Source organism: Protopterus annectens, chromosome 11.part0 (genome assembly GCF_019279795.1).
Source record: "Protopterus annectens isolate FY-2018-M chromosome 11.part0, PAN1.0, whole genome shotgun sequence".
NCBI classification, from domain to species: Eukaryota; Metazoa; Chordata; order Ceratodontiformes; family Protopteridae; genus Protopterus; species Protopterus annectens.
In genome coordinates, this window is record NC_056745.1 from 1,404,344,133 (window position 1) to 1,404,367,758 (window position 23,626).

The 23,626-nt window shown below is 37.5% G+C and overlaps 1 long non-coding RNA gene across 1 annotated transcript in view; it reads right to left on the reverse strand.

The window, feature by feature from the left end:
- Positions 1–570: 570 nt before the first annotated feature.
- The window catches only part of LOC122815867, a 456,647-nt gene continuing 433,591 nt past the window's right edge, over positions 571–23,626 (reverse strand). Inside the window, exon 3 of the long non-coding RNA XR_006367006.1 lies at positions 571–1,474. This is a non-coding gene — a long non-coding RNA (uncharacterized LOC122815867). The remainder of the gene's footprint in view (positions 1,475–23,626) is intronic.

The following is a 23,626-nucleotide window of genomic DNA, read 5'->3' on the forward strand; positions in this document are numbered from 1 at the left end:
GCCCCAAGACACCAGGATGAAACATGATCAGGAGAGGATTTACACCAACTCTGTGGTGTTATCATTTGGTAGCTACACCAAGGGAATATTTATTGGAAACTGGAACATATTCAGGGGTGATGCTGATATGTTTACAACCATTGGTGAAACTCCAAGATTTGTCTACAAGTCTGGGAAAAACTTGAAAAATTTTTTTGAACACACCAGGATAAAACAATGTATATAACAAGGGCAGTAAATGTTGTAGTTTATGCAACCAATGTAGATATATCTTAGAAGAACAGAAAATAACTATATGAACTCACCCCCACAATATTACATTTGGGTTATGGGAATTGTAACACCAGAGGAATAATGTATATAGCAGTTTGCTCAAGCTGTAAATATTTCTACATTGTAAAGACAGAAAGGCTTTTCCGTAAATAGGTTTATGAACACTTATGCTCAATTGCCAAAAGCAACACGAATAACTCCCTTTATAGATACAATGAGATTTACCCCACATTTACACATTTTAACATGTTGTATTTTAATAACAATACCTAACAGCATCAGGCAGTTGGGAAAAACAGAGAGAGAGAGAGAGAGAGAGAGAGAGAGAGAGAGAGAGAGAGAGAAAGAAGCTCATTTGACAACACAATTCCTAAAATTCCTGGTTTAAATGACCACACCTCATTGGCACTAATACTTAAACTAATGTTAACTAAACTATAAATAAAGAGAAAGAACCAAGCAACACATATGAAGGTCTATTTCGATCCCTACTTTTAAAACAGAGTTTGAGAAGGGATCTTACAGAATGAGTCAAAACTTATATTAAACCCACCTTGTATGATTTTTTTTTCAATTTGTTTTCAAATTTGAGTAACTCACAAACCCATAAGGGTTAGTGAACAATGTTTAGTTTACTACATTATTGTTTTTATTCATTCATTTTGTCACATACTGTTTCACAGTATTTTTAGGTTGTTGGTCGATGTTTTTTTACATTGTGTCTTGTGATGAACCACATTTTACATTCTTAAATGTAACACTATCTCTTTAAAAAATTTAAATGCTGTACTAATTGAACCATCACATGACTGCATGATTTTTAAATAAAAAGAGGTTTTATATGTAAGTCAAATGGTTCTGAAAAGTCCAAGGTTGAATGGATGAAAGCACTAAACCATTTTTCTGTAATTGGCATTCTTTTTTTGTTTGGAATTACAAAGTCTCTGTTTTATGTGATACCTGGAGTCTGTATTCTTGTTTATTTCAGTGATGAACTAACAGTCTACAGTGCATTGAGGGTTTTTGGTGACTGTTCACTACATGAGCCTTTTTTTCATTTTACAAGTTTTCTCCTTGGCTGGGCGACACACGGCTGGTTACTGTTTTCCATGGTTTCAAAGTGGTCAGCCATCCGACAGGCATATGCTGCTAAACCTCCATTCCCTCCTTCTGTTGGCACATCTGATCGCAGGTGATGTATCTGTAAAACAAAAGAATGGCATGTAGACATGGAGGAAAACACCCCAAAAGAAACATACGCTACCCAAAGATGTGAACCATGTCATTGATACAACCCTATGATGCCCCACACAACACAACATTCAGGGGCAACACATTCCTGTTTGCTTATAAGGAAACAGGTATCACAGCTGACAGGATGCAGAGCAATGTAAATACAGTCTCCCCTTACTGAAAACCTAAATAACCACATTAACAATACCTGAGCCTGTAATACTATGAACATTCATAAGTGACACACAGACATGTGTGCTATACCTACATGTTTTGCAAAAACAAAAGGCATATGTAATGCCTACACACACATTAAACACACAAAAACACCTCCATGTTAAAAAAAAAAAAAAAAAAAAAAATCACTCCCTGGCAGCTAGTCAGGAAACTAAAACTTACTTCCCTGGCTGCTTCAACCAGTCGGGTCCCTTACTTCACTGAAGTGGATTGGATTGATTTTGAGACTTTATCCATCATTATTTGTTGGATTTTTTTCCTGATTATTATGCTAGGAAGTTGAGCGGTATTATTTTCCACTATCATATGATGTGTACACATACAAGTTATAACCACTTCAAGGTGGTAGAGTCTGTCTGTGGATGAGAATAACTTGCCCTCTTGTTATTTGTTCAGTATAAACAGTGTTGCTTTGTGGCTAGTGCACGTTTGCATCAACTAAGCTGGAATATTTGAGCTACTGTGTGTTTGTGTGGAAAGAGGCTTGAAATCCATTAGTTATTGTATTCATAATTTTCTTACCAAAAATCTGACATCTGAGGTGTACGCAGTCAACAATGAGGCTATAAGTGATTGTTGGCTCTGCTGTTATGATCAAGTTAAATAATCATTACTCTGGATGTAGAGTACTCCTGCATACTATGAATATTTTACTGTGGCCATTTCTTATCATACTCTAACATAGAGGATTATGATTAGACTATGATTAAATCACTGATGATAACTAATGTGTGAGTTCAAGACATGGATGCTAAGGAATTCACCACTAGCACAAAGTTTGAGAGGTGGGTCTTGGCATCCAGGTTGAGAATACATAATATGAGTTATGATCACTGAGATTCAAATACAATTCTTTGTTATGTACAGTATATAGATGTATCTGCTCCATGTACTACCAGATACAGAAAAATAGTGGAGTGCAAAATGTTTTACTGGCTTTCAAAGATTTTGAAAGCTGTTATACACTTAGTGCTGCAAAATAGACAGGAGGCAAAAGTGAAGTTCTCATTTAAAAATGAGTAGTTTTAAAATCTCTTACTTTGTTCTGCCATACTTTTGTTAATAAATGTGGAAGAGTGAAGTATCTAACAGTTTTCAAAGGTGGTTACCATTTTGTTGCTGTTCTTTACTGACAGGCACTGCCATCTGTTAATCCCTAGCATGAGGCCTAATCTTAAATGTGCTTAGACATGCTTAACAACAGCTTGTTAATCAGTCTTCAGATGTTAGAAAGCTGCTTGATAAACTTGTCTTTTCTCAGTTTTTGTAGTGCAGTTGCATTATTAAATGCACTACATTTGAGGTGCACATGCAATATAGACAGGTGAATTATGACAGAAGTTCAAATGGCATTTTAAAACAACCACAAATATCAATCAAAAAGAACGCATGCATTTATGAGTGGTCCAAAAAAGTGTGTAAATGGGATGGGTTTGTGGACATGGTTTGAAAATCACCCTGCATCCAAGATTCACTTAATCTGTCATTTGAAGAAATACAAGCCACAGAAATGAGGTTCCTTCAAAAGGTCACTGGGCTCACTGTCTTGGAGTACAGTTACTGCTCCCCAGTATTGTGAAATACCATTTGAGGTGGCTTGAGCACATAGTGTTGATGCTGTCTTGGCACCTCCCTCAGACCTAGGACATGTTGGAGAAATTATATTTTTCATCTGGTCTGTCTGAGCATCCCCGAGAATAAGCTAGAGACTGTTTTGGGGGATACAGAAGTCTGTCCTGTCCTGTTTAGCTTCCTAACAACACAGCACTCACCAGGGAAACAGTATAGAAAGTGTGTTTGGGTGTGACTGAGTGAGTGAGTGTATGTGTGTGTGTGTGTGTGTGTGTGTGTGTGTGTGTGTGTGTGTGTGTGTGTGTGTGTGTGTGTGTGTGTGTGTGTGTCTGGACCACACACACACACACACACACCAATTATAAAGTCACTGTTTATTGTGCACTGCATTTTTACTGCCACTGACATGCCCACTGGCCAGCCTGCTGCTGATGCCTGCCATACTGCCTGCTGTCTCATGTTGCCCTGGGGGCTATGGATATTATTTCCCCCCTTGTGCATTTAGTTATTGAAGTTGTTGGCAAGGCACCACATTCTTCTCTTTGCCCACAAGGAATTCACAACAACCATATTTCTCTGCAGCTGAATATCACTTCAGCCATGTGCTCTCAACCAAATGTTCCACAGGCAAATGTCTCACTGCCTAGGTGCCTGAACCCATATCTGTGTGAGATCTTCCTCATCCTATGTGGTCCCCACACTACAACACCACACTTTAAATTAGATGGGCTACAGGGTATTGTTTTCTAGCTTTGGTAGATACAGTCTGGTGAACATTTAAATTGGCATCTACCACTGGGCATACATCTTTAATGATGGTATGTATCTTATGGTTTGATCATTTATTTTTTGATCATAATTTATGTCTTTCTTTCAATGTCTCATGATGCTACATAAATTGATATTAAAAGTGAGGTCATTACTAATACAACATGTATATACGTTTTATACAGAATCTTAGAGTATTTCAGTATATTTTATTTAAAGCAGTAATGATATCCACTTTGCAGTCCTTAGTGTATTTGTCTGTCTGGGCTACATTTCTGAGTTCTATGTCTGAGCAGAATACTCTGGCAAGGACTCCCTTTGCAAAGCCTTTTTGGGCAGCACTGGTAGCCCACATTCAGATACACAAGTAAGCCCAACCTTGATTTGTTGCAATATGTTGCAAAGCTAAAGTTTTACCCATAAAATTATGTCTGACTCATATGCCCAGTCCCTCATAGACAGTGTTTTCATTTAGCCACCACTTTCTAAAACTTGCTATGAATGAGCAAAAGATCTTACAATTCTAGTTTGTACTTCAAATCTACAGTCTCCTCCATTAGTCAGGCTTCAAGATCTAATCATATAAGAGGAGAGAAACTTAAGTTGCTTGGAGCAAAAAAATAAATAAAAAAAATAAATAAATTACTCACATACACTGAAAGATTAGGAAGTCTATATACTCAAGTGAGCCTGATAACAAAATCATTTTACAATCTTGGAGATTCTGAATGCCATAAAAAGAAAGCTACCAAGCAACATTTGAAACATTCTGGCATTGTAGATATGCTTGTCTGAGATTAATCTCTTATACCACCCATGATGGAAAAATGCCATTATTGATGAAGTCACTCTTGCTCTGAGACCATACATATCTTTAAAGCAAGAGTTCATATAGATACCAAGTGTCAGTGATACACTGGATGTTTTCTTGGGAAAGAGACCCCTATATATCTTGACCATAAGCTGACAGACAACCACTGGATGGAACTGCTGCAGGGACAGGAAGAGGAGATGGAGAGCTGTGTAATCTAAGTACTGTCCCCATACAGGACTGCATAACAGGGGGAAAAAGGTGAATGGAGAGTGGACACTGGTGGTGAATGTGGGTGCCTGCAGTGTTATATATATGCTGCTAGAGCCAGGCCCTTCTATGAGCCTGGTTTCTCAGTGTGCTGATGTTGCATTTGTATGCTCTGTGGGCAATAAAGCCTTGTCCTCTGTGGAAATGCCTACCATAGGTTATAGAGAAGCCATACCTGCATGGCCAGCCCATACACCTGCGCTGGGGATTGCTCCATGCACCAAGCTCCACTAGGCAAATCACCTGTGCATATCAGTATAGCTCCCCCCCCCATATAAGCATGGCCATTCTTCCTGCCAGCCCACCAGATGTCTCTGAGCCACTGACCCCTCTCAAGGGGCAGAATTCTTAGTCCGAGCATTAACTGTCTATATCACCAGGTAGGTTATAGTTTACTTCAATGTTTTCTTAGTGCGTGTCTCTAATCTAATGCAAAGTATGACCCCAGTTTAAGTGCTGGAAGCATTCATGTTTCTGCTGCTATCACTACTTATCTCTGATACAGAAAGTATATTGGCTTCTCACTTTCTTCAGACAGTATTTTTTGTTCCATTATTCATAATCTTTGATTCTGCTGAATGTGTCTGCTCACTGCCTTATTTGTACCTTGTCATGGAGCTCTGTCTCAAAAATATTGTAATTCTGAGGATTATGTGATAAATAATTAAAAAAAAGTAAAACAAAACAATCATACATGATGTATAGAACTTGGACAGAGGAAAATGCAAGGTATCTGAAAAATGCCATTAAATGTAATGAGAACAAAATATTATATTCAAGAGTCATGTATGCGTGCTACATAAGGTAACAAAAAAATAATAATACACATCAGACCAGTGGAAAAAAAAACTATTTTATGGTTATCTTAGCCTGTAATTGATAAAGGCTGTACAGCACGGTGAATGTGACACTCAGTGTTTATCCATTTCTTCCCTAAAATGTGTGACTGCTTATGTATCTACAGCGTTCCTTTCACAGCATTCATCTTGTAAGCAGTTTGTTATGAAACTGTGGAATTAATATGACACATTTGAATCACTTTGAGTTTGCACTATATTTTCACTTATGACAGAAATGCTGTCTGCAGCAAATATGAAGCCAGCTAATAATGCAGATATCATAAAATGTACAGTAGAATGAGCTGATGCTGTCTTTGTTCTGACATTATATTTTTATCTGATCAAATCTAGGCTTATGTGCAAGTTATACAAAATATTTGTTTGGTGCCTTCTAGATGCCCACAGTTTTGCTTTTAAGAAACAATCTAGGCTATCTCTGTGCAACATTCCTGTGAACCTTAGACATAATGAAATAATTGGCGTTTCAATCCATTTTATTATCTTTCTCAGCTGGAATAATCCTAGTTAAGACACTTGTGTTTAGTTTTGGGTTAAAGGTATCTTTTAATCAGAATTAAATTTACAAAAGAAGCCCTCCATGATTACATGATTAAGTTATTTTGAGATGTGTCAAAAGAAACTCCTGTGCAAGTTGTTCAGTTTATACTTCCTTAACAAACCATGATCACATAAGATTCAAAAAGCAGAGGAACCACATTGCAACACCACTAAATAACAAAATTTAATGAATGAAGGCATGTGAATACACAATTGATGATAAAAACATCCAAAGTTAATCAATTACAAAAACATCCAGAGTGGTGCATCATTAATAATAATTGCTCCCCCATCATCCGTGAAGGTGGATTAGCTCACAACCAGCACTGTTCCTTACTAAAGTCCAATTCTGACGAATTCTAAGCATCTTTGATGGATGAAAATGCTTAACTCAGGATGTATTTATTATTGATTAAAGATGCATGTTTTCATCATCAGTTTTGTATTTACATGCCTTCATTCATTAAATGTTTTATTTAGGCAGACTGGCCTTGCACTTCTAACATATATACCAGATGTGACCAAAAATTCCTCAGATTATTTTTGTGAAAGAAATATTCTTCACCACTTAGCATGCCAGAGATAGAGAAAGAAAGTATATACATTTATTTATTTATATTTATTTATTTATTTAAATTTGTTGACCGGGAGTGTCCGACTGGATGTAGGTCCATTTTCAGCGGAGGCCCGGGGAGAAAAGCTCCACAGTAAAATAAACAGACAGTAGTTACATTCGATTACATAGCGATTAACAATTTAACATAGCAATTACTTACAACATATTTACAGATGAAGAACATAGTACATCAGTAGACAACTAGAATCTTTATCTGTGAAGTACATAACAGACATTAACAAATGTTACAATGAGAAGTTCCTGCTGTATAATAAGTACTAGGCTTATGAGCATCTGAGCTTGCTAGAATCAAGGTAGTTAGTGGAGTGGAAAGAAAGGTAGTGGTTGGATGGGGTGGATGATATTAGAGTGGGAGTTGCAAGGGCATAGCCAGCATGTTTTTAGGTGCGCTTTTAGTAAAGTTTTGAAGTGGGCGCATGATGGTACAGAGGTAATTGCGGGTGGGAGTGAGTTCCATAATTTGGCTATGGCGCAAGAGAATAGTGCTTCACCAGCAGAGTTATTGGCTTTAGTGATCTGCAAGTGATTTTTGTTGCTGGGTCTTAGTGGTCTGGTGGTGCGATAGGGTTGGAGTAGATTCTGGAGGGATGGGACATTTAGTGGATGGTTTACTAGTTTGTGGGCGAGTGAGAGTTGATACCACTGAAGGAGGTGAGGGAGGTCAAGCCAGCCCAGTTCAGCAAGTGAGAGACAGTGGTGACTACGGTAGGATGCCCCTGTGGCGAATTTGGAGATTTTGTTGTAGCAGGTCTCTAGCTTGTTTAGATCACATTGTCTTAGGTTGGTATATATTGGAGAGGCATAAAGTAGGGTGGAGGTAAGGTGGGAATTTGCTATTGAAATCTTTGCTGCTTTGGTGAGAAATTGCTTATTTCTGTATAACGCTCCTAGTTTTTTGTGGACTTTTTTATGGTCATGGATATGTGAATGTCAAATTTTAGTTTATTGTCTATTTCCACTCCTAGCAATTTGGTGTGTTCAGTTGGGTATATAGTGGTGTTGTCTTTTGCTGTGATGTTAAAGTGAGAGTTGTTTTGAGTATGTTTGGTGGGTTGGAAGATGAGTAGTTTAGTTTTGTTTGGGTTGAGTATTAATTGGGCATCGGATAACCATGTTTCAACAGAGGAAAAGGCTTCCTGTGTGACTTTTTGCAGTTTGGGTAGGGACTGGGCTGAGCAGATGATAGTCGAGTCATCTGCATATTGTATGAGTGTGCCATGTTTGGTGGCAGAGGCTAGATTACTGGTGTAAACAGAGAAGAATAGGGGTCCAAGGATGGATCCTTGGGGAACCCCTATGGAGACAGGTAGTTGGGAAGATATGTCATTCTGCCATACAATGGATTGTTGGCGGTCAGACAGGTAACTCTGAAACCAGTTGGTGACTGATTGTGAGAAGGATAGGTTATTGAGGACAGAGATAATTTGTTTGTGTGGGACCATGTCAAATGCTTTAGATAGGTCTAGGAAAGTAGCAGAGGAGAGATAGCCATTGTTTTTATGCTGAAGGATAGTGTTAGTAAAGGAGAGTAAGGCAGTGGTGGTGCTATGGTTTGGTTGGAAACCATGCTGAGTACTGGAAAGGAGGTTGTTAGTAAGGAGGTAGACTGAGACCTGAGAGTGTATGCATCTCTCTAGTATTTTGGAGAGTGGAGTGAGAATAGCTATGGGGTGGTAATTGGTTAGTTCTGCGGAGGGTCCACCTTTGTGGAGGGGAATTATATGTGATACTTTCCACAGAGTGGGAATGTAACTTTCTGACAGAGATCAAGATGGTTAATAAAGAAGATATATATATATATATGGATCTACTTTGAAAGATCGAATTGCCATGGTCTCGAATTGCAGATAATCGAAAAGAAAATTCTGAAGATGTCAAACACTGAAACTTCTGAACACTGACGATCATATGATCAAAAATTATGCTACAGATGTTAGGATTTTCTCCATCCGCCACTGCAGTATATTATCAAACTAAATGTTTGCACTTTTAGAGCAAAAACTTCTTGTTTAAATTGTTACATTTAAGGTGCTCTATAGTGCATCATGAAATTCATTTACTAAAACGAATTGCAGTAATATAGTTGTGCAAATGTTCAATATCCTTGCTCTACTTTTCTAAAATTTAATCATACTGTAGCTAGTCTTCTGCAAATTTTTACCATTTCTGATACATCTAAGTACTCTGCCTTAGCATTAATAAACGTATTTATACTTACAACCCCTATGTTTTTAACGTTTACTGTTTTCTACAAGTGGTAAATTTATGCATTAATTTCTACTGTTTACTTACATTTCTTTTGACAGTGTTGTGGAATACGGTTTCCAAAGTCAATAAAACATTAAATGAAGCATGCACCATGTTACAGAGGTATGCTATAAAAACTATTAAAGGGATAGGTGTTTATTTAAACAGTTTGCCTACAATTTCCTTGTACCTTTCAAAATACTGCAACTCGAGTATTTAAAGTTGCAGCATTGTAAATCTTTGGGATTTTCCTCTTGATTATCTGCAATTCGAGATAGTGGTAAATTCGACCTTTTAAAATATGTATGTGTGTGTGTGTGTGTGTGTGTGTGTGTGTGTGTGTGTGTGTGTGTGTGTGTGTGTGTGTGTGTAGATATATATATATATATATATATATATATATATACCTCCTTCTAGTTGGTGCACGCAAATATGGCCTCCAAAACACTCGAACTGTGCACGGATAATAAATCCAACTTTCAACAACACCCAGCACTAGCTCGCAGTACAATAAAAACCATCATTTTGAGCAATAAAAGTTTGATCACATATTCTTTAAAAGATTTATTAATCCAATGTTTCCATGGCTTCAGACAGCCATGACACCACAGCAAACCGGTTTCACCCAATAGACGTCATCAGTGATTAATTACCCAGATTCCCTTGTAGAGCATTTAAATATACGTCTTCTGCTCTCCACTCTCTATGTTAAAGTGACAGACCCCTATATTGCACATTATAATATACGTTGAACATTTATCAAAATGCATAACATTGATAGCATCTCTATATGCAAAGTACATTCAAGAAATGTATTAGCCTGAAGAAATGTCTATATATGTTAACTAATATATTAACTCAAATATATTAACTAAAAAATAAAAAATAAAAATATCCCAAAAAGAGTATGTAAATATCCAGAAAAAATGAAAATATTGCATTAGCAGTGGTTATACAGGTTTTTTTACAAATTTTCATTTAATCCTGGTTTATAAAGAGCTCCTAACTTTAGTATCCACATTTTTTCTTTTGAATCTAGTATTTTATGTTTTTTTGTTGTGGTGATATTATCACCCAACACTTTATCTATTCCTACAAAAATGAAATGTGCTCCCATATGATCTAAATAATGTTTTTATAAAGCACTATGAGTTCTCCTACGATTTATATCACTTATGTGTAGGGCCATCCTGTGTTTAAAGGGTCTAGATGTCTGTCCAATATAAAAAGCACCACATTTACATAGTGCCATATAAATAATCCAGTCACTATTGCACGTGATAAGAGCCCTAATGTCATATACCCTAGTGGTATTGATAGAAGTAAAGGATTTGTTTTAGACACTACCTTACTGTATACACAAATCCCACAGAATGTGCTACCTTTCACATGTTCACTTTGTGTCATCTTACCAATAAAGAAACTTTTTTATGTTTGTTAAAATATTCACCCAAATTTTTCCCCCTTCGATAACCAAAAATTACAATGGTCATCTACTATTTGCTCAAAGAAGGGATCATTTCTTAAAATGGGCCAATGCTTTTCAACAATCTGTTTTATATGGAATGTGTTAGTACCGTATGTAGTGATAAATCTCAATTTATCAGTAGTCCTTGCTTTTTTCAAATCATCTACATTTAACAGCTTACTTCTATCCTGTAATTTACCATGTTCACAGGCAATAGATACTAGTCTATTATCATATCCTCTATGTACAAATCTATTTTGCATATCTTCTGCTTCTTTTTCATAATCTTGTTGTCTACTACAAAGGCATTTTAACCTGACGAATTGTGCTTTAGGTATATTTTTTGTGATGTGTCCAGGATGGCAACTTTTAGTTTCCAGTATCGAGTTCTTTGAAAAAGGCTTTCTGTACATACTTGTTACCACTGTTCCATCAATAAATTTATTAATATTAATGTCCAGGAAATCAATACTGAACTGTTCCACCTTGCTTGTAAATTGAATTCAAAAACTATTATTATTCAAATAAGTTGTAAACTCATACCAGACACACCAACAATCGTCTAGGTATCTTCGCCACGTATCCATATATTGTTTAAATACATTTGCATCATTATATATCATTCTAGCCTCTAAATAACCCATAAACTGGTCAGCGTATATGGGCACAAAATTTGTACCCATAGCAGTACCCCTCATTTGTAAAAGCCAACCAGTTTTATACATAAAGGCATTATGTTCCAACACTATACTTAACATTCTAAGTATAAAGTCAATCTGGGTCCTGGTGTATAGCCCAGAATATTCAGCACAATAATTATTGCCCACTCCATAGGATAATCAAACTTCAAATGTCCATACCACTCCTATCTTGTCCATTCCTACTAGTGATCAGTACAAGATAATACCACGAATGGCCAGCCACTTCTTAGCTTGCATTTTGATTATTCTCTTACCCAAATCTTCACAACCACTAGAAGCACACTGCCTTTTTCAATGTTAACAATTTTTGTATGTTTTTCTTTGAAAAACGACCCTTAGTACCTACACTAATCATAAATGGTGCCTACTGAAATTCTAAAGAGCATAAATGTAAGCCACAGAACAGCAGAACTAGAAGTCTAAAGGAAGTGAATGTGTACCAAGCCTGGAAGGTGTTATACACCAGTGTATTTATTTCCTTACTCTCAAGCACAGCAATATTGGAGTTAATGCACTTAAGCAGCAGGATAGCGTGGCATTTGGAATTCAGACCCCCCCCCCCCCCGCACACAAAAATACTTTAAATGTGTACCAGCAAGTTTTGTAAGTCAATATTGTTTTTTTTTACTAAATGGCATTTCATTTCTCAAAGTGTCAGCACTCGTAAGACAGGATGTCACATTTCTGATAGTTGGGCAGATACAATCAAACCCGATTAGTTTAGTATCCCTTTATTAAGGTTTTGACTAACAAGCAGTTTAATTTCTCTTTTTTCAGTACAAGACTCATACTTTATGCCTATTTTAGGGTTAGATGTTTAGGCACTACATGAACTAACTTAAAAAGATTTAATATGTGATAGTAAGCCAGTGTACGAACTGTTTTACTGTTACAGGAAATTATAAGAATTTAAGTATCTGTGAGAGGTATAAATATATTCAGAATACTACTAAAATGTTAATAACTTCAACAGAACATTGCAGAGAATCCATAGTAACAAAATTTCTTGGGTTAAGATGAAAGAAATCAAACTTGAAGCTTATAAAATGTATCCTAGTAGTAATAAAAATGTCCGAGTCAGTGGTGAATCTACTCTGAGTAAAATACATTTATACATCACTAGACTACAACAGGTTTTGGCATAATGAAATATTGGATGTTGGATTAATTGGTAAGGGCAAATACAATGCAACATTAATACACTAGGCAAGGAAAATGCGAATGGCCACAGACATAAATGATAGGAATGGAATAAGATGAAGATGGCATGCAAAATATGGTAATATGCACAAGACAGGATAGGTTAATGGCGTCTATATCATATTATTGTATGACATAAATAGCAAATGCTATTTCATCATACCGATAATATCAAAACAACAAAATATCGAACAAACGGAACAGCGATTTTTTTCCCAGGGAAATAATTTGCTGCTCCATAAAAAAAAAAATAAACTTAAACATAAATTTAAATGGGGGGCTGTGCCCCCCACACCCCCCTACTTAAATATACCAACTCCGAGATCGCACCATAGTGGAGGAAATGGCAAAGTACCGAAGATGGCCCACCAAATTTTTTCCCTGGGAAAAAATTTGATGTTCCATGACTTCACTATTTTGCCATTTTGACACTATCAGATCGACTAAATAGCATTCACTATTTAGTCCATTCAATAGCGTCATATAGACCCTGTTAATGTATGTACTCTTCCAAGACAAGTCAGTAGCATAGCATTAAGCACATATGTATATAGTACAGTACGTACTGATGTTTATTTATTTTATTTATTTATTTTATTTTACATTTGTTAACCGGGCTAGTCCAGCTGGATACATGTCCATTTTCAGTGGAGGCCCGAGGAGAAAAGCTCCACTATCTAATGCAAAGTAACAAAAAGTACATTCCAAGTACATAGGCAGTTTAAGCTGCACTAATGCATAGTAACAAAAGTACATTTAAAGTACATAGGCAGTTAAGACACAACTAAAATCAGGTCTATAAATACATAGGGAATTAGAGACACATGTAAAACAGGCATTTAGGCAAGTTTTTCAGTAAGAGTATTCATAAAATATTAAATCTCTTCAGTACAATAATGACATACGTAATTAAGTAGTTTGAAGGCTAGAAAAGAGTAGAAAATAATAGTTTGTAGTTAATAGAGTAAAATTTCTTAGGTAGAAATGAAGGAGAGTTGGAGAAATAGAGTTGTTAGTCAGTGCAAAGGATGCAGGAGAAGGTAGGTGGTATGTGTTCAGCTAGGGAAATTGCACGAGCAAAGCCAGTGATTGGCTAGAAAATGTTTTAGTTGAGTTTTAAATAGTGTGATAGAAGTTTGGGCTGTAAGGTCTGGAGGAAGTTGATTCCAAATTTTACCAACTGAGTTGGAAAATATTGAGTCACCTGCTGTATTCTTTGCTAGAGAAGTTTGAATCAGTAATTTATTGGAGGAGCGAAGGGTTTTTAGGTTATTGTAAGGTTTTATCAGAGTTGAGAGCATAGGTATATTTTCTGGGTGGTGAAGGGCTTTATGGGCAATTGTAAGTTGGTAGTATTGAATTAGGTGAGGTAACTCAAGCCATCCTAGGTTATGGAGGTTAAGGCAGTGATGTGTTTTGTATGGAGAGGCAGTGGCAAATTTGGCAATGTTGTAGTAGGCTGTTGTAAGCCTATTGATGTTATGTTTAGAAAGATTAGTGTAAATGGGGATGCATATAGTAGAGTAGAGAGAAGATATGTTCTGGCTATGGTAGTTCTTGCTTCAGGTGTTAAGAAAGATTTGATTCTGTAGAGAACCTAATTTTCTATTAGTTGCTTTTATGATAGAGTTTATATGTACATCAAATTTGAGTAAGTTGTCAATGGTAACTCCTAAAAGTTTGGTTGTTTGGTCGGGAGAGATAAGGGTGCCATTGTTAGAAGTGAGTGTGAAACTAATAGGGGGAGACAGGTGTGTGGGTGAAAAGAGGAGAAGTTTAGTTTTCTTAGGGTTTAAGAGAAGGCAGTGATTAGAGAACCATTGTTCAATGGTGGTAAAAGTTTTTTGAGTAAGTGAGTGGAGGTCAGCTTGTGTTGTGGCTGAGCAGATGATGGTGGTGTCATCGGCGTACTGAATGCAAGTGGTTAGTGGGGTGGCAAGATTCAGGTCGTTAATAAAGATGGAAAATAAAAGAGGACCTAAGATCGAGCCCTGAGGTACTCCTAAAGTGGTGGGGAGAAGTTCGGAAAGATTGTTGTTCCATAAGACAGCTTGTTTCCGATTCTGAAGATAGGAAGTAAACCAGTTTAGAGCCAAAGGAGTAGGAAATTGCTGAGAGGAAACAATCAGCCAGGTGTATAAACAGCAGGTAAGTTAGAACTGGTAGTATAAGTATTAAGAAGTTTTAGGGTATGTTATAGGTAGAGCTAGAGTAGTCAGGTGTAGATCGGGATAGTGTGGGCAGGGGAGAGGAATGGAGAGTAAACTAGAGTACAGATCCAGGTAGAAGGCTGAAAACAGTAAGTTGGGCAAAGATTCAGAGGGGGAGGAAGAAGTGTAAGGGGGCCACGTAGAAGGCAAAGTTATAGAAGCAGATCTGTATAGGAAAAAATAAGATAGAGATAGGAATAGTAGTAGGAAATTCAGTAGAAGTTAAAGGAGGAAAGGTAGGAATACTAGTGATAGTAATAACAGAGTAGTAATGAGGGTCTGGTCAGCAAGATAAAGGGGACTGTCGCTGGCTGCTGGTAGTGCTGGGCAGGTGGGTAGGCTAGGCACACATGTTAAGTATTCAGGGACAAAAATATAGCATAAACATACTTAGGCAGTCTTTCTTTTTAATATGAGTTGTTCCCCGACAAAAAGTCTTGAAATGGGATTAACTGGGCACAGTTCAGGTCTTCAAGGAGGGCAGAGCTTCTTTTATAAGGTATAGCTGGGTCCCGTAAGAAGAGTAGTAAAAACTTAGGCAGTCTTTCTTTTTAATATGAGTTGTTCCCCGACAAAAAGTCTTGAAATGGGATTAACTGGGCACAGTTCAGGTCTTCAAGGAGGGCAGAGCTTCTTTTATAAGGTATAGCTGGGTCCCGTAAGAAGAGTAGTAAAAACTTAGGCAGTCTTTCTTTTTAATATGAGTTGTTCCCCGACAAAAAGTCTTGAAATGGGATTAACTGGGCACAGTTCAGGTCTTCAAGGAGGGCAGAGCTTCTTTTATAAGGTATAGCTGGGTCCCGTAAGAAGAGTAGTAAAAACTTAGGCAGTCTTTCTTTTTAATATGAGTTGTTCCCGACAAAAAGTCTTGAAATGGGATTAACTGGGCACAGTTCAGGTCTTCAAGGAGGGCAGAGCTTCTTTTATAAGGTATAGCTGGGTCCCGTAAGAAGAGTAGTAAAAACGTAGGCAGTCTTTCTTTTTAATATGAGTTGTTCCCCGACAAAAAGTCTTGAAATGGGATTAACTGGGCACAGTTCAGGTCTTCAAGGAGGGCAGAGCTTCTTTTATAAGGTATAGCTGGGTCCCGTAAGAAGAGTAGTAAAAACTTAGGCAGTCTTTCTTTTTAATATGAGTTGTTCCCCGACAAAAAGTCTTGAAATGGGATTAACTGGGCACAGTTCAGGTCTTCAAGGAGGGCAGAGCTTCTTTTATAAGATATAGCTGGGTCCCGTAAGAAGAGTAGTAAAAACCCGCACAGATAGGAGGCACACAGCAGCCAAGCAAGAGTATATTCATATCATCACACATGATAGTATATTTAAACAATATATTAGAATGCAAAGAAGCTTTCTGGCAATTGTCACTGGGTGCAGATAAAGCCCCAGGCCTAAATGAAGTTATTAATTTAAAATGTTTTTTAATGTATAGATAGGTTAAAAACAAAATTATTTTAGTACAGAAAATAATCGTTCTTTATGAATAAGTTAGGATGATTGTATACATGAATTTTTTAAACAGATTAGTTTATATACATATAAACACACACACATATATATATATATATATATATATATATATATATATATATATATATATATATAAAGTCATGTAATTGTTTTAACATCAATTAAAGTGTCATTTCCTGTTTTAGGTAATTGTTGTAATATAAAAAGTGAAGGGTGGACATTGTATTTGTATTTCTGAAGAAGATCACAGTATTAAAAGTGATTGAAAGCGCTAATTCTACTTGTCTGAATTCGGTTTATTTGATGGACTTTTGAGCTGGGTGTTTCGAGTTTCAAGTGTTTCTTTCAAGGTCTTTTCAAAGTGTTTTATGATAGTATATATGTGACTGTCACGCAAGGGTACGTAAATGTAGACAAATGTTTGTGATATAAACGTCACTGACATGCTCACTGGAGAGGACATTTAGCAAGGATGGTATATATAATAGCGGGGAATGTGCATGTTGTGAAGATCTGCAAAATGACTTGCTTGAATATGACTGAAATGTCAGCATACTGTACCTGACAGAAAATCATGGAGAAATAAGCAACCGACTCATGGACAACTGCTGAAAGAAGCAGACACAATTAAAACAATTTTAAAATATTAAAAATATTAATCTGTGATTTTGTTAGAATTTGTGAATTTAAATTATTATACATGTTCTTCGGGAACAGAAGTGCACAACTATAATAATTGCCAGTAAAGGGAAGTCACCACCCCTTTTCCAAAAATAAACTGTCACTGGAGGCATTAAGTGGGAGAGTGTAAAACCTGAAGTTGAATGCAGGGACAATCCTGGCAATTTGAGAGGTTTGCATTACACATAAGCCACAAGTCACATGTACAAGGATCAAACCCATGTCAACAATGTTGTCAATGATCTATGTATTTACTGGGTGCAACACAGAAATACATATCACATGTGCATCTTGTACAACACCTTGAAGGGGAAGTCTGCACTGTCAATTCTTAATAGGTATGCATACCAAAGAATAGTTCTGTATGGGTAACAAGGTGTGTGCAAGCTCACTGTGCTAAATATAATACACTTGACTAAAGCATCCCTGGCTGACATAGGTATATTGGCCTTACATATAACAACACTTACAAATGACACACTATTATGAGTGGATTCCCTACACAAAGCTGGTATTGCATGCATGTACCACATGTAATAACAATGGATGTTGTCTGAAGCATCTGCAATTGAGTGAATTAAGATGTGATGTGTTATACTGAATGGTACAGAACTAAGTGAGACTAATGGCCATGCATCAGCTATGGCAATGTGCACAGAAGCTATATTACTACAAAGTCTAGCATCAATGAGTAAAGAACTTGTCACTGTGATATTGCTCACATACCAAACAATGCATGGAGCACACTGTATAAGCACTTGTCAAACCTCAAGACATGGCACAACATCATTGTCCCCCTTACATTGCCAGGAAAAATGACATACTGGCATGAAATTCTGACATGCATGCATATGGGTTCATGCAAACTATCAAGATCTAATACTAGTCTGATGTACTGTTACATCTGTGACGCTGTACAGTCACACTATAGCTGTACCTAGAATGCAACTGGACTTCATAGAGGCTCATAGTTTCATAGAAGACTAGTAGGTTAATGTTTCAAGATGACACAAAATCCTAGCCATATTTAACGTGTTTCATAATTTTAAATAACTTTGTGAACAAAGTTCACACAGTTATGAGCCTATGTTATGTTACCTGAGCCCAACTGCCTCTGTCCATGAGGGACATGGGCATAACACCATGAGTACAATTACCTTTAACCATCCACTGATGTAGGTTGCACTTGAATAGGGTAAGGAAAGGCCTTTGCTTTACATTTATGGGAAGCTTATTCCAGACAAGGTGTAGTGTCTGAATGCCATATAGAAGGGATTTGTCACCACTGTGGACACATGTTGGTTGAACTTCCGATTGCTATCTACCTGACTAGACAGATCACGTACCACTGGGTCCATTCATTGGAATGTGTTGCCTGTATTGTAATTAGCTTGGGTATTTGCTTTACAAAATGTAATAATTATGCTTTTTGGACATTTTAGTGTGTCTCCATGGCTCTGGCACCAATCATTTGTGTGAGTTAATAATTTCTTCAGTGTATCAGTATCATTACTGGATTCAAGGATTGTCCACAATTTGAAGTCATCTGCAAATCTGGTTGAACAAAGGCTACCTACGTTTGCCTTGACCTCTGTGAATTAAATGTCAAACAGGAAAGGGCCTAGTACAGAACCCTGTGTTACTGCACTGTTCACTGGCCTTTTGCTAGAGGTGAAGTCACAAATGTTAACAGTATCTGTCATGTTGGTGATCCAGTGTGCTACCCATTTGGTGACATAGTGGTTTATGGCCAGTTGAGACAGTTTATTTGTAATAACAGAGTGTGGAATTGTGTCAAATGCATTGGCCAGGTGAAGTTAGGTGGATGCACATTCTGTCCCTTATCCATAGCCTTGTTGACCTTCTCAAAGACATAAACAAGATTTAACAGGCATCATCTAGCCTTAATGAATAAAAAATGGTTTGGTCGCACAGTTGGGAGATTGCCTACGTCTTTGTTGATAAGGTCCATAATTATTTTTGCCATTGGCTTACAGATGATGCTAGTCAGGCTTATGGGTCTATAATTACTGGTATTGGGTGACGGTTCCTCCTGGTTCAGACAGATGACTGTTGCTGTTCACTATTCTGCCAGCAAATAGCCTGTCTGGAGGCTGTGGTTAAGTAGGGATCCAGTTGTGTCTGTTAGGTCAGGTTTTAATTTATTAATAAGGCAACCTTGGATATTGTCATGGCTCATTGATGCCATGTTTGTAGCCTTAGAGAGCACACAGATGAGCTGTTATCTTGGGAAAATATGCTGAATAACGTTTGTATGTATATACTGGGTGATAAGCAGTGTGGGTCAGGTGGGTGAAGTTTGATCCAAGTCTGTTAGGTTGCCTGTGGCTGAGTATTGGTAGTGCTATTCACAACGATGTGTGTGTGTGTGTGTGTGTGTGTGTGTGTGTGTGTGTGTGTGTGTGTGTGCGTGTGTGTGCGTGTGTGTGTGTGTATACATAGCTGTATATTCCCCTTATGAATTTGTACCTACTTAAGAAAAGAACTGTGACAACACCACCAAATACAACCTTTGGTATGCATCACATGACACGCAGTGAAACTGTTAACGCAGTCGTACATCTTCACCTATTTCACTTCATTACATCAGTTGCACTTTATATATTTATCATTGGAAAGGTGTCTGTGAGGGCTCTGATACCATATATGGGCACATGACAAATGAGGTGGATGTGGTGCATGCAGAACAGTTAATGCACAAATGCTGGCAGTCACACAATGCTGCTGGAAAGCACCCGAATAATCCTTGTGAATGGCAACATAATTCTGCCTTATAATGAATTCTTCAAGGTTGCAAGTGAATCTGACCTGGTTACATGTTTGTGTATATAACAGCATTACAATATGTGGATAAAAAAGGCATATGTGCCCATGTAATCAGTATGATGTAATATTGCTTTATGTGACATAGCATTTCATGATGGTAGGTATATACATGCACATGCCATATTGCAAGTATCACTGTGATGGTTGAATGAGAAATGTGTAAAATATTGATATACTCCACCACAAGAGCACATGCCTTAGTAAGGCAACAATATGCAGTGGATATAAAAAGTTTACATACCCCTGTTAAAATGTCAGGTTATTGTGATATAAAAAAATGAGAGCACAATAAATAATTTCAAAACTTTTCACGCCTTTAATATGACCTATAACCTGTGCAATTCAATTGAAAAACAAAAAATCTATTAGGGGAGAAAATATAAACAATACAAAATGTACAATACGCTGGTTGCATAAGTGTGCACACCCTTAAACTAATACTTTCTTGAAGCACCTTTTGATTTAATTACAGCATTCAGTCTTCTTGGGTACACATCTGCCATCAATTAAAGAGACACCGATTAACCCAAAATAAAGTTCAGCTGTCCTAGTAGGATTTTTCTGACATTTACTCAGTTGCCTGCTACAGCAAAAGCCATGTTTCACAGAGACCTTACAAAGTATCAAAGGGATCTCATTGTTGAAAGGTATCAGTCAGGAGAAGGGAACAAAAACATTTCCACAGCATTAGATATACCATAGAACACAGTGAAGACAGTCATCAAAAAGTGGAGAAAATATGGGACAACAGTGACGTTGCAAAAAACTGGACATCTCACCAAAATTGATGAAAAGACAAGATGAAAACTGGTCAGGGAGGCAGCCAAGAGACCTACAGCAACACTGAAGGAGCTACAGGAATTTCTAGTAAGCACTGGTTGTGTACTACATGTGACAACAATCTCCAGTATTTTCCATATGTCTGGACAACAGGGTAGGGCTACAAGACGGAAGCCTACACAGAAAAACATTCATGCCCAGCTAGAATTTGCAAAACAACACATCAAGTCTCCAAAAAGCATGTGGGAAAATGTGTTATGGTCTGATAAGACCAAGGTTGAACTTTTTTGGCCACAATTCCAAAAGGTACGTTTGGCACAAAAAACACACTTTACATCACCAAAAGAACACCACCCCCATGGTGAAGCATGGTGGTGGCAGTATCATGGTTTGGGGATGATTTTCTTCAGCTGGAACTGGGGCTTTAGTCAAGCTGGAGGGAATTATGAACAGTTCCAAATACCAGTCACTTTTGGTCCAAAACCTTCAGGCATCTGCAAGAAAGCTGAAGATGAAGACGAATTTCACCTTTCAACATCACAATGACCCCAAGCATACATCCAAATCAACAAAAAAATGTCTTCACCAGAAGAAAATTAAAGTTTTGGAATGGCCCAGCCAGAGTCCAGACCTAAATCCAATAGAAAATCTGCGGGGTAACTTGAAGAGGGCTGTGCACAAGAGATGCCCTTGCAGTCTGACATATTTGGAGCACTTTTGTAAGGAACAGTGGGTAAATATTGCCAAGGCAAGATGTGCCATGCTGATAGACCCCTACCCAAGAAGACTGAATGCTGTAAATAAATCAAAAGGTGCTTCAACAAAGTATTAGTTTAAGGGTGTGCACATACAACAAAGTATTAGTATAAGGGTGTGCACACTTATGCAACCAGTGTATTGTATGTTTTTTTTATTTTTTATATTTTTCCCCTAATAGATTTGTTTGTTTTTCAATTGAATTGTACAGGTTATAGGTCACATTAAAGATGGGAAAACTTTTGAAATGAATTATTGTGATCTCATATTTTTATATCACTAAACCTGGCATTTTAACAGGGGTATGTAAACTCTTTATATCCACTGTACGGGTTCAGGTGCCTAGGCAGTGAAATATTTCCCTGTGGTACATTTGACTAGGGACACATGGCTGAAGGGACAATTAGCTGCAGAGAAATATGTCTGTTTGCAAATTTCTTGTGGGCAAAGAGAAGAATGTATATAAACAACAAAGACTATCAGTGAGTCCCAGCTCTACCTTCCAATAAAATTTATTTCGTTGAACAGTTCTTTCTCTAGCGCCTCGGCCAACAGCCTTTACAGAGAAAAACCTGTAAAAAAAAGAGAAGAATGTGTTGCCATGCCCACAACTTCATTAACCAGATGCACAGGGGCAAAACAATGTCCATGGTCCCCAAGGGGACATGAGACAGCAGGGAATGTGGCAGGCATCAGCAACAGGCTGACCAGAAGGCATGTCAGTGGCAGTAAAATGTAGTGCACAATGGGCAGTAACTTTATAATCGGTGTGTGTGGACCGCTACCCCCTTCACATTGTCTAGGGAATATTACCTAAAATGCATACTGGAGCATACATGTGACTACAGTAGCATGCAAGATTTCCTCGATGCTGTAAAACACTTCTACATGTTGTAGTTACATAAGCATGTACTGTACACTGAGCACAACACTCATTACTTCGTCTGCCTCCATGCATTTGGTTATTAAAGCTGTGAGCATGGCAGTGTGTGTTTCTCTTTCCACACAGGGAATTTGAAAACAACCATATTTCTCTGCAGCTAACTGTCACTTCAGCCATGTGTCCCCAATCAAATGTAAGACAGTTAAATGCTTTGCTGCCTAAGCACCTGAACCCCCACTGTACACAGCATCATCCCATATCAACAGTCCTCAGGACGCATATTACTACAGTGGTCATGAAAGAAATATGTAATAAAATGGCAGCAGCATTCATTAATACATTACCTCAAATCACATATTGGAATATACTGTTGTAGGGGCTACTGTACATCCACAGCTCAACACAACACATGAATGAAAACAACATTGACATGTGCAGTCTTCATAGGGTCATATAACATTACTAGGCTAATGGATAACATCACATAAAGTTCTAGCATTATTATAGCATTTAAACCAAAATAGGCATATCTATATGATGGTAGATAATAGGGTTACATGCATATGTGTGTATGTGTGGGATTGTATTACATACTGCCTCTATCCATATGCAACATGTTCATCACCCCATGACAGAATTAGCAAACACACATCCAGTGTTCTGCAGATGGCTTGCAGAGAGTCTTTGGAGAGCTGTGCTTCACAATGTATGTACTGTATGCATCTATGAGATGATGACATCATCCATGGTTCTGCAGGAAGCATGTCTTGTTGACAGAGGGAATTAGGGTATCTTGGATTCATGGGGCTATGATAAAAGTTCTCTGAGTTGGATTTAAATGAGAAGAAATTCAAAAGATCATATACTGGCATCAGTATACCACCAACCACACATACAGCAGTTGAATGAGGTCAGATTTGAACATTATGCTTGTGTAGGTATACAAACTGGATCCCATATGATATCACAGTAACACCACCACAGATGTATGACTTCACACTCTCACAAAGCACTTTATAGAGGATAACAGCATCAGTGTATGCTGAGAAGATGTTGGTAGAAGTGTGTCACACAGATGTAGATTCACATCTTGGTGTAAAATTGTCTACCCATTCATACTTTACTGAACACACATATACACATAGTCAGCTGTGAGATTAGAACCACAAACTATCTACCTGCACAA